Genomic DNA, 13922 nt, shown 5'->3' with positions numbered 1-13922 from the left:
AAAAAGGAAGGTCCAAAAGGAAAAACCTGATATTGTATTTGTGTGAGTAACCAAATTCGCAAGTAACATTATTGATAATGTAAGCAAAAAGCTAGGTAGACAAATGAAATACATGGAGACTGCTAGTCATGGATGGGAAGGAGGTTTAGTTACCCTGTGGGATCCGCATGTAATTAATATCCTCTCAGCTGAAGCTAACAGATCCTTTATAGCTCTAGAAGTTCAAGTGATAGGCAACTCAGAGACTTATATGTGCACCAATGTTTATGGACCTCAGAAATTAGAAGAGAAATACATTTTTCTTAGAACTCTTTTGAATCTGAAGCTTAGATATCCCAGCGCGAAGGCAATCATAGGAGGAGATTTCAATATGATCACTACACTTTTAGAGAAGAAAGGAGGGATCAGGAGACTCAAAAAGATTCTGAAGCTTTCATAGATTTCATCGTTTCAGCTAAATTAGTGGATATTCAACCCAAGAGTGGGGCCTTCACTTGGAATAACAGAAGGGGAGGTGAGAGACAAATCGCCTCTCGTCTTGACAGATTTCTTATATCTGAAAGCATTCTGTTGGAGGGAGTGGTAGTAGAATCAGACATTCTACCTAGTGGAGGGTCAGATCATTGGCCCATTTCGCTAATTGTTGCGATCCAGGGTACTCCTAGAAACAATCCATTTCGATTTAAGAAGTTTTGGCTTAATCACCCGGACTTTATTCAACTTGTTGAGAAGTGGTGGCATGAACTGATGGACATAAGAGGCACCAAAATGTAAAAATTACAAGGTAAATTGAGATACATCATAAATAAAATCTAAGCATGGAATGTCACCGTCTTTGGGAATATATTTAAAGAGAAAGCCAAAATAGAGGAGCATCTAGAGCGGATTCACGAAGGATGGATAACTAGAGATAGCAACTCAGACTCTGTAGACCAAGAAAAAAAATTAATGCAACAATGGCAGCTCCGCTGCCAACAAGAAGAAACCCTATGGAAGCAAAAGTCCCGTATTCAGTGGCTAAAGGAAGGGGAACAGAACACCAAGTTCTTTCACAGATCAGCACTAGACTACAGAGGAGCCAATAAAATCCTCAGTCTCAGAAACGATCAGGGAGACATTCTTCAGAATCATCAAGGAATTTCAACCCTGCTCACTAAGCATTTTAACAGCATAGCTTAGGAACCTGAGGTGGATAGAATAGACGCAATCATTGAACTCATTAAATCCATTCCCAGAACAATCACTAATGAGAAAAATCTTGCATTAACTAGGGAAATCTCTCTGGAAGAGGTGGAAGAAGTTGTGAAGAGTATGCCGAATGACAAAGTGCCTGGGCCTGATGGCTTTACCATCAACTTTTATAAAGCCTACTAGGAAATTGTCAAATATGAGGTTTGGGAAGTGGTGGAGGACTCTTGGCGCTCTGCCTCAATTCTCAAATCTCTCAATTCAACTTTCCTAACCCTGGTTCCCAAAGAAGAAGAAGCCAACACCCCAGCAAAGTTTAGACCCATTGCTTTATGCAATGTCATTTATAAGATTATCTCTAAAGTCATTGCCAATAGATTGGAATCTATTCTTCCGAACCTCATCTCAGAAGAACAATCAGGGTATGTTGAAGGAAGACAAATTCTGGACAATATTTTGTTGGCTCAGGAAATGATTCATACTCTTCAATCCAGGAAAATCGCAGGCATGATGATGCAACTGGACTTATCAAAGGCTTATGATAAAGTCAACTGGAACTACCTTGAAGCAATCTTAAAAGCTTTCGGGTTTGCCAATCAATGGATTAAATGGATTTTAGCTCTGATTAAATCTACCAAATTTTCTATTCTGGTTAATGGCTCCCCTGCCAACCAATTCTCCCCCTCAAGAGGAATCAGACAAGGAGACCCTTTATCACCTTTCCTTTTTGTTATCCTAATGGAAGGTTTGAGCAGAATCATTCGCAGTGCTAATGAGGAAGGAAAGATTAGAGGGTTACAGCCCCTGCCCCATATTCCAGCGACCACTCACCAACAATTTGTTGATGATACAATGTTGCATGGTTCTCCTACAGTCAAAGAAGCCCTAGGCTACAAGAGGATACTCAATATTTTCAGTGAAGCCTCAGGTATGGAAATTAATCTATCTAAATCTACCATCTTTTTCTTCAATATGCATCTAGTTGTGCAAAAAAATCTGTCTAGCATTCTAGGCTTCTGCAGAGGAAGTATGCCCTCGAGGTATCTAGGCACTCCCCTAACAGACAAACCTTGGCAAAAAGTGGATTGGGAGAAGGTCCTAGCCAATTTGGAGAAGAGATGTCATCACTGGACCCATAGAGCTCTCAATTTTGCAGGGCGACTAGTGTTAACTAAAGCAGTTCTGCAAGCTATTCCTCATTACTTGCTCTCCATAATCCCTGCTCCCAAAGGAGTCTTGCAGAAGATGAGGGTGATCCAAAGATCCTTTTTATGGACAAGAAATGCTGAGAAGAAAAAGTGGGCACTAGTGGCTTGGAATAAATTGTGCAAACCCAAAAAATTGGGAGGGTTAAACTTGCTAGATCCCTTTACCATCAATAGAGCATGTGGGGCTAAGCTTTGGTGGAAATGGCTGAAGGAACCCAATCTTCCTTGGGCTAGACATTGGAAGGAAAAATACGCTCCATTGCTTAGAACTCGGAACTTAATCAGAATGCAAGAGAATCCAAAAGGATCTCCGATCTGGAACCTGACAAGGAGAAATCGAGGTATTGTACAGGAGAATAGATTTTGGGAAATTCATAATGGGGAAACGGCCTTGTTTTGGGAGGACGCGTGGCAACAACTCCTGAAATTAGAGAGGCCAGAGTTTGCAAACCTACAAATAAATTATCAAGGGTTGGGGAGAACCAAGGTGAATCACTATTGGAATCCTAATAGCAGGGACCTAGAATGGAGAGAATGGATGATCAATGGTACAGAAAACACATCTGAGGCTAACAACGACGTCAGGAACCTGTAGAATCTATTAAACAAAAGAAGAATAAGGAAGGTTGATGACAGAGACCAACTAAGATGGGGAAAGCAAGGAGGGTGCCATTTCACACTCAAAGAAGCCAGAGAGTGTATCGAAAACTTAGAGCCAGTCGAAGAGGTTCATTGGAGCAACAAGGTCTGGGATTCTCAATTCTGGCCGAAAATTAAAATCTTCCTCTGGCTACTAATGCGCAGGAAAACTCTCACATGGGAGAATCTCCGCAAGAAAGGGTTTTTCAGCCCTTCTAGGTGCCCCATGTGCAATAAGGAAGAAGAAACCATGAATCATCTCTTCAACACTTGCGAGTGGGCTAACCACCTGTGGAATTGGGCGGATAACACTTTGCAGCAAGCGGACAGAACTAAAAATTCCATCCAAGAGACCATTGAGAATTGGTGGGGCAACTTTTCTAGTAAGCAAAGGATCAACACCATTTGGAAAATAATGTCGGGGTTCATTACCTAGACAATTTGGAAAGAACGGAACAGGAGAGTATTCTTAAACGAAACCAGAGATATATTTCACGCTATAGAAATTATTACCCAAAATGTAAGACAATTGGTTCTTGTCAAAAGCAACGCAGACCAAGATAACAAAGTATCAAATTGAGACTTACAAATTTTAAAAGCCTTTAAGCTGGACAATATAATGAGTTTGGCTACATCAAAGCGCCAACAGGAGATAAGCACCACGTTGAGTATCTGGAAACGACCACCTACAGGCTTCCTCAAGCTAAATTTCGATGGAGCTTCGAGAGGCAATCCAGGAATGGTCGGCATCGGGGGCATTATAAGGAATAGCGCTGGGGAAATTCAGCACATCTACAGTGGAGCCTTAGGAGAAGGAACGAACAATGAGATGGAGTTCGCAACTATGGAACAGGGTCTCAGAATTCTTAGAAATTTACAGGTAGGCGCAGCAGTGGTTGAGGGGGATTCTCATCTCGCAATAACAGTAGCCAGAAAGATGTATGCGGGAGCCAAAGCCAGTAAGGTTACTCAACACTGGCGACTAGCTAAAGTTACAGAAAACATAGCTGAACATTTGGGGTGGCTAAAAGGTTTGATTTTTCAAGCTGTTAGATGTAAAGCCAACATAGTCGCGAACCATCTAGCAAATTATGGTATAGATAACCCCACTAGCATATTGGACAGCTGGTGGCAGGACGTCATATGCCCAGAATTAAGAGATAGGTGTACCTTGCTCTCGAGGTAGGATTTGATGAATGAAAAGTAAGGCCGAAGGGTCAGCGCTTCAGGCAAGGTTTACGACATGAGTAGGATCATGCATACAGCCGTTAGATTTAAAGGTTGGCAGAGGAACGAAGGACAAGAAGTTCAGGAGCATTCAATGCTCGAGCAAGAGGAAGGTACTCGCATCCGATACATGATAAAAAAGAATGGGCGCCACCGACGCCCTTTTAGTGGATGGTACACTTGGCATGCTTTGGAGGATGGCAAGGAAGGTGACCGTAAGGGAAATAAATCGAGCCATAACCAAAATAATACACCACCTCGCAAGAATAATTATGACAAGACCTGCGGGCAACAGGGAATGGATCAGCATACAGCCAGTGAATCCCCCAATTTCATCTATTTATTAGTAGCTCCACGCAAAGGCAGAGGCACTGTTTCTTTGATCTGGAGGCTGAAACTCTCTTCCTTCCGCTGTAGAATGTTGTGCTACCTGTTGAGTGTGGTTGAAATCATGGCGGGAGAGGGAAGTTGTAACGCTTCGGCCAATAGAGATTTAAAAAGAGCTCGCGAAGCATATGACACCCGCATCTCACAGAAATAAAACGGAAAATCGAGGAGTTGGAGGCCATTGCCACGGAGGAGGAGGAAAATTTGGAGGCTCAAGAGCTGGAGAAGGAGATTGACTGGATTCAGGACCTGGCTCGATTACAACACGTGCAACTCAGTTTGTGCGAATGCAAGCAGAGATGTGGAGAATCAAGACAATGTTGGCCAAAGCTCTGAGTATGTAGGGGAACTATTCTGACCAAGTGCGTCAAGCCCAACAGGAGACTACAGCTACGTCAAAGGAGCACATTGCGATTCTGGAAAGCTTGGAGTTCAAGATAAGCGCACTGGAACAACAGTTTGACACCATGTCAAAGAAACTCTCGGTTCTGATTAGTCTCTTGAGAAACACTATAGGTCCTGATTCCAGGTATGCTGAGGATAGTATGGAGGAGCGCACTGGTGATTTTCAGAACACGCGTCCAGCACCTGCTCAGGCAGGCAAAGCTAAGACAGCGTCTACGCTGGAAACCTCCAAAAATTATATTGTTCTTGAAATGTAACGGGTCTTGGCTATCGTTCTTGTTGAATTCCTGAGGTTGGGTCAGTTGTTGTATCTACCTACCCTGGTGGGTTTTCTTGGTTTTGTTATATTTTTCTCAGGAACTCAACGTTCATTGTCTGCAGCTCTAGTTGTGTAGAGGTCTGGTCTCTACTGCTTTTGTCAACCCCCTTTTTCTTTGTCACCCTGCGTGGTGTGCCTGAGGTCGTTTGGCTGGTATTTTTGGTCATCTCTTGGTGCATGCTTTGTAAAAGGGCAGTCTGTTATCTACTCGTGCAGACCTTTTGTAAAATATGTATTCTTACGCTAATATTATACGCTGATTTACACAAAAAAAACTACTTATTATTATTATTATTATTTTATATTAACTAATTAACTAATAATGTTTTATATTAAAAATAATCAATATAAATATTATTTTTTCATAAATTATAGTAATTATTATTAATTAATTGAACTCAAGGATTTATATTTAACCCAAGGACTAATATTAAAAAGCCTATAAATAACATTATACCCTACGAATATGAACACTTAGATTAATAAACTCAAGGGATTGATATTATAAACCCAAGGGATTTATATTGAAAACTCAAGGGATTACAAACCCAAGGAAATAATATTAAACCAAAGGGATCAATATTATAAACTCAAGGTATAAAAACCCTAAGATAAGTATTATAAACCCTAAAACAATCATGGTTGACCACGATTAATTTTCTTATTGAGACAATACTTTTCACAATGCGACATTGGAACATGGTTGACCATGATTGATTTTTATATGGAAACAATATTTGTAACAATGTGACAATCCACCATGGTTGATTTTCATATTGAGAAAATCTTTATCACAATGTGACGTTGGACTGAGGTTGAACATGATTATAAACCCAATGGATTTATATTAAATCCAAAGATTAATATTATAAACCATATGAATAATATATACCCAAGGGAATAATAAACCATATTGTTAAAAATTATAAACCTAGGATATATAAACCCTAAGATACATATTATAAACCCTAAAACAAACACGGTTGAGACAATCCTTGTTACAATGTGACATTGGACCATGGTTGACTATGCTACACCATGATTTATTTTCATATCAAGAAAATCTTTGTTATAATGCAATGTTGGACCATGGTTGACCATGGTTGATTCTCATATTGAGATAAGCTTAGTCACAATGTGACATTCGATCATGGTTGACCATGATTGAACATGATTGATATTATAAACCCAATGGGATAATAAACTGAAGGGATTGATCTTATAAACCCAAAGGATTCAAATTAAAACACCAAGGGATTATGAACCGAAGGGAATAATATTAAACCTAAGGGACAAATATTATAAACCCAAGGTATATAGAGCCTAAGATAAATATTATTAACACTAAAATAAGAATCGTTGACAATGGTGGCCATGGTTAATTTTCATATTGAGACTATCATTGTCACAATGTGACATTCGACCATGGTTGACAATCCTTAACCATCGTTGATGTTCATATCAACACAATCTTTATAACAATGTGATGTTCGACCATGGTTTACCATGGTTGTCCATGGATGACCATGTTTGATTTTATAAAACATGGTTAACAATGTTTGATCAAGATTGACCATGGTTGACGATGATTATCATATTAAGACAATCATTGTCAATGTGACATAAATTATAAACCCTAAGATAAATATTATAAACCCTAAAATAAACATGGTTGAGCATGGTTGATTTCGATATTGAGACAATATTTGTCACAATGCAACGCTGGACCATGGTTGACCATGGTTGACCATGATTGGTTTTCATATCGAGACAAATTGTCCCAATGCGACATTGGACTATGGTTGACCATGGTTGACCATGATTGGATTTCATATCAAGACAAATTGTCCCAATGCAACATTGGACTATGGTTGATTTTCATATTGAAACAAACATTGTCACAATGCAACATTCGACCATGGTTGGCTATGATTGATATTATAAACCCAAGGTAATAATAAAACAAAGGGATTGATATTATAAACCCAAAGGATTAATACTAAAACTCCGAGCATGTCTAAAATACATCATCTCTAAAGCTATACTATAACAAAAAAAAGCACTTGTAATTAGTAGTAATAAACAAAACAACATAATAAACATTCAATATTTTTCCATAATATGAAGTTTCAACAAGGATAGGATCTCATTACCTCCATTTAAAATTAATTGTAATGTCAATCTAAATGAAATAATAAAATAGACATTTTGTACATGTATGAGATAAATAAATTCTAATATTAAATAAAATTAATGTATAAATTGAAGTCATTGAAGTCCAATCTAAGTGTAGACCACGAAATAATAGGCACCATCCAAAGACCACATAAAAGAAAATAAGGTTGACATCATTTTATGGCAACTAGAATATTTTCATAGAATAAGTTCGCATCTAACACGAAGTTTGTTTGTACCTCTTGTCACACATCATTTTTATAGAAAGTGTATATTATATTAAAAATTAAATACAACTTGTCTGCCTAGGGTAGCACAAGTGACAATGGTTGTGGAATGAAGTCTCACCGAACCAGAGATCTTGGGTTAGAATCTTGTACTACCCCCCCCCCCCAGTCGCGGGGTGAATAATGGACATGTAAACTTGAAAACCGGAGAGTCCTAGCAAGCTTACAAAAAAAAAAAAAAAAAATGAGTGGGCATAATGGATAAGAGCACATGTTTCCTCCTAAGAGGTCACATGTTCAAAACCAGAGGGGGGTAGAGTAAGTATGTCTTCGTAGACTTAGCAGTCAAATCGATGCGTGGAGGTGGGTCCCTTCTCCCACAAAAAAGGGGGTCTCATACAACAATTTTATGTTTGGCTTGGTCATGACCTTAAAATTGGATAATATAATAATTATTATTATTATTTAAATAAATGGTATAAATAGTTTTGAAATGTTTCACTTTTAAATAAACACTTCATTCATATTAAAGATACAAAAAGTCAGTGAATTAGAAAATAATGTTGTTATTTAAGTTAAAAAGCAAATGTTTCGAGATAGTTGTTTAGAAATTGGAGGGTGTTTTAAATAATTATAATAATAATAATAATGAAACTTTTAAGTTGTGAAATTTAAAAGATTCATTAAAAATAAATTAATTATGAAGGCATGATTTTTTTTTAAGAATATTCATTAAAACGTCCATTATAAAAAAAATTAAAAAAAATATATAAATTATATTTAAATTAATAAAATAATATAAATTATTAAAAGGTTATGCTTATAAAAGATAAGAAAGGTAATGGAAAAAATAATCATATATGATTCAAGGTGGGGTTGAGAGAATTAAAAAGCCCAAAAATTTGAATTAGAAAATTGTATTACAAATCTAAATTGAAGATATTTAATAATGTAGGAAGTGTATGATAGGTTTTTAAATTTAAACAATTTTTTTTGGCTAAGAACTGGTCTTTTTCGGACTTCCGAAACATGTTAATATCCCAAAACCTAGATACATTTAGGAGGAGTGAAAGTCTGCCCCCTTATGGACCACTAGTGGGTAATTCTAGGTGGTGGTTTATATTTGAAAAATAGTGATGAGTGAGCTTGCATTCACAGATAGCAGCTAATGATGGTTGTCTTCACTATTGGTTTGACAATTGAGTTATGACAAGTTTTCCCACTTTCTTAAAAAGAAAGGTTTTTAAATTTAATTTAATTTGAAATTATTTTTAAAATTGATAAAATGATAATTGGTGGATGGGAAACTTACTATGGGCTTACAAATAATTGTAAGTCAATAGATCTTTGGATTTGGGATAAAAAAGTTCCTCTTTGAGGCCCTGGTCACCCTTGTTATTTTATATGGATGTGAAGTTTAGGGTTGTAGTATATATAAATCATCATGCAGTAAAATTGGAGACATCCAAAAGCATTTTACAGCCTACAACCTCAAGATTAAAGGATGTACTCCCTACCCTATCCTCATTGAACATAGCATTTTCCATTTTGAAAAAATGGTTATGTATAGGCATATCATGTATAAGAAGAAGTTATACAACATGGAATCCAAGAGGTTTCCAAAAATTGCTTCTAGATCTAGCCAAAACCCCCATCTTCAACTCAAGCGAGGATGGCATAAGAATGCTCAATCTTGGCTAGACCATTGGGGGATAAAGGGGGAGATCAACTTGCAAAATAAGGATAAAAATACAAATATTATTACTTCCAAATTTAAGGAGAGGTTATGGAGCGATAAATAGTTATAGGAAAAAATGAACTTAAGATATTATAAGGAGGTGATAAACCCCAAGCTTGAAAACTAGAATTATTTATCTCTTGACTAGTGTTAAGAAGAAAATGAATTTTGTTGATATAAGAACTAATTCTACTAATTCTCATTAGCTTCATAGTGAAACTCAACATTGGTCTACTCCCAAAACACCATGGGAATAAATATCCTATCACCTTTCCCATACTAAGAGGGTTGAAGATGAAACAAATGTTATCTTAGATTTATAAGCTTATAGTCAAATCCATTCTGATTTTCGAAATATATGTCACACTACCAACCTTCTTGACATATTAAGGAAACATAACTATGGTGATCTGGGAACACTTCTCCCAATACTCTTCTAGCATAAACATAATGTGTTAAAGAATTTCAATCAATTTTTTAACTTCTTAAGGTCTGGTAGGCCATATTGGTCTTAGTGGATATTAATCATCATCATCATTAAGAAATTTAAATAATAATTTTGGTTTAATCAAAACAAATTTGATGATTAATCATATTTTTTAATAATTATGATTAGCAATAAAAGTTATTGAGATATTTTCATCTTAATCTTATAAATTATAATTATAATTTTATTTTATTTTTTTTAATTTTTAAATATTACTATAAATATTTAATATGTTTTCAAAAATAAATATTTTATATGGATTTTATATTTTCGTATATAATTAAAGTGTTGTTAAGATAGTATGGAATTAAAATTAAATGTTTTTCATTTTTTGTTTTGCTCATTTGTTTTGTTTTGTTTTTTTTTTCCTTCCATTAGTAAAAGTTTTTTCATTCCTTCAAATGATTATTTTATATCAAAATAAATTGAAATTTGTCTTGGCTTGCCACTAAGGAAACCAGAGCAAGCTCAGAATTTCAATTTACTCAAGAGCCAATTTTTTTTACTAAAATTGTACTAAAAACACAACGAGCTTGTCTGAAATATATGATCTCTAGGGCTATACTATAGAGAAAACAAAAAAAATTGTAACTTGGAATTAGCAGTAATGCACGTGTGCTTCACCGTAAAAGAACTACCATACCACATGCATTCATATTGGGGATAAAAAATGAGGAAAAAATCAAATAATATATTGAGCATCTAATAGGGGGATAAAGGGTTTTATATGTTGTATATCAATATGTGTATTATAAGTTATTGTTTATACAATACATTGGCGATGCAGTGGTAAAACTTAGGCATGGTGGAGAAATAGATATTTAGGAGTATCATAGAAGTATCGAGTTGTGACAGGGTCGAACTTTCGCACTCCTTGCTGCGACAAGCTGTTCTCCGGCTGTTGGTACCACTGTGCTTGCTTGGGGAACCAAACCGGTTGTACCTGTGATGGTATGAGGAAAAAGGCTGAGTCACAGCTGGTTGAGCATAGGTTGCTTGCTTTTGCGTGGAGAGGGAGGGAGAAAGAAAACACTAAGGTAATAATAGGTCCAAAGTAGCTTAATATTGAAGCATATGGCCCTAGTATTGATATGTAATTCATGGTAAAGGTGACATTCTCCTTTATCTTTCATTTTCATCCTTTCACTTAAATTTTTAACATTACCATGAATGACTCAGGATGTTTGAGAGTGGTTTAAACCTCATTGGATTTGATATGGAGAAAGTAGAATTTTAAATCTCACTCAAAATCTAGCACACTTATTAGTTTTTCAAGATTGGGGAATTACAATTTTTCCATTAGATTTTGTCATGTACTAGGGTATGGAACTCAGATTTAATCAAGAACATCAAGCCCTCTGTGTACATTGATGTTAGTGATATTTGTTTTCGAACTCCTCTATCATGACCCTACTAAAAATGTACCCATCACTCAAACAAAATATTGACTTGACATGTGATATTTTTTCTATCTTATGTTAATGCTTAGAGGGTGATATTAATGACAAAGATACCAAGATAAGAAATGATTTTGATGATATATTGGTATTTGTTGCAGCATAATTTTTTTGGATGTTAGGGGTCATCCAAAGCCTATTTTTTGATGTATTTTCGATTCATAGATGGATTTCAATCCATGTTATTTTGGTTATGTGCACCCTTACATGCTATATAAATGAGAACTTGTAATTTGTGGACCTGTGGTTTAGGAATATTATAACTACTAGATGAATCATGTTATATGGTTTAATCCATGTTTTTATGTTTTTAATCACTAATTAATCATTCTACATGTTTTTTTTACATATATGCATCAAAATATATAAAATTTGCTCCAAAAATCGCTCTCGGCCTAGAGGCTTTTGAAAATGTCGCTCTTCACTCCCGCTTCCTCTCCCACTTCCCACTTCCACTCCTTCTCCTAAGCATCCTTTCTCCAGAAAATACATGCATCACATTACTAATACCTCTATGATTTATGTCTAATGCATGTGTTAATAGTTTTTACTTGTTGCTCAGCTAGTGATCCTCCCAATGATGGGGTGACAGAGAAGAAAAAAAATATGATGCCTTCAACCTTTCCTTACATCACTGATGAACAAGTTAAATTAAATTTCATGATACAATGATACATACTATTAATTGATATAGGGCACATGCATACCACATGAGATAGTGAAATAGACTATTGTTTGGAAGAGGGTGAATGCATGTTGAGGAAACACATGTGCCATCTTCAGTTAATTCCAATTTTGATATTGGTTCAAATTTAGCAATTTCAATTTTGGATAGAGTTATTCTATTATCATAGTTTTTCTTCTTTTATTTTTAACATTCATGATATATTCTTACTATAAGGGTGCAAATCCTTAGTCAATTAGAATACTTATGCATGATAAATTCCCATCTTAGGTTAAAGACACAGATCTCAAGGAGGGGATGCATGCTTGCATGCTCCAATTCATCTTCTAATGGTGACACACTTAATTGGAACCCTTACCATGCAACTATGGTGTGCTAGGTGATTAGGTTAGGGCTATGATTTGACAAAGTCCAACCAGATAGGAAACTACACATGTCCATATTCATGGTACTTTCTCCCATCTTCCTATTCTATAAGCGAGATGAAAGGTGTGCCATTGTGTTGGTTATTTAGGTTTTGTTTTGAACTGTTGTAGTGTATCTTTTGTAGTATTCAATAGAAGATAGATGCAATTGAGAGTTAAGATCTATGTATTTTCCATTCAAATTTTTCACAGTGTGTATTTATAAATCAACATACTTATATATGCCCCTTTTAACTAAAACTTTCAAGTTTTAATATACCTAGTATTTAGGTTATTCTTTCTAAGTGCAGAATATGCCTACCATTATTAATGAAAATAAAGGGATATAAATATAAAGGGGTATAAAAAATGTTAAAGAAAAAATGAATACCTACAATATCTAGTGAAAGTAAGGGATTTTTAACGTAGGAAGGTGCATTGGGTTTGTATTGGTAGGGGGTTAAATAAAGTGAATTTTAGAGGTGTTTTCTAATATGTAGTCAAATTAAGGGTATTGTTTAGTATGCCACAAACACGTGTTATTTCAAAGGTTCATTGAGTGAAGTCCCCATGCAGTAATGCATTTTTGCTCATTTTCAATGTCGTGTTTGGCTTGGGTGATATCCTCTTGGGTGCATGGTGGAAAAAACTTGCAATAACAAGAAATCAAAATTTTTACCTAGTGATGGGCCTTGAGACTACCAATGTCTCTATAATAGGGCGGGCCACAAAGTGCATGCACTCTTTTAATTAACATGGCAACCACCAGAGAGGGAGATTTAGTGTAAACACAAATAAAATGCAGCATGGGGTGAGTTATCCATAGACAAAGGCCAACTAGGAGTGGATGGTGATAGTGTAGGGCAGATGATGTTAGAGTGTGAGCTATATCACATATAGAGTTCATATTGCGAGTACGAGGAGAGTTAATACTTTGATGACCTTGCAAATTCCAAGAGAGGTTGGCCATTAAACCAAACACAAGCGACATAACCAACAATTTTGGAGGTGAAGTAATGGCTCATTGAGTTTAGATGTGATGGGATGTGTGTTATTAACTCATGGGATGACAATGATACCACATCTCTATCCTCTTGTAGCTTATGGGATGGAAATAGCATGCCCCTCATTTGTCTCATGCTAGACACCCCATCTAGGAAAATTAATGAGAAATGATAATTGAAATTATATTAACTTATTAATAGAGTTTATGGACAATATAGTATTACTTTTATTATAAATATTATTTAGATTGGAATTATTTAATAAATTTAAAGTATAATTTAAAATTATTTTTAATTGGTTAAAAAAAAAATTGGGATGTGAAAAAGGAGATTAATAACCCAAAACCTATAGGTACGTCACCAAAGTATAAA

This window comes from Pinus tabuliformis, chromosome 4_2, assembly GCF_031772625.1.
Source record: "Pinus tabuliformis cultivar Carrire ecotype Pingquan chromosome 4_2, CPIR1, whole genome shotgun sequence".
In the NCBI taxonomy this organism is placed as follows: Eukaryota; Viridiplantae; Streptophyta; class Pinopsida; order Pinales; family Pinaceae; genus Pinus; species Pinus tabuliformis.
The sequence above is the reverse complement of the archived record's forward strand: the minus strand, read 5'-3'. Positions refer to the sequence as shown.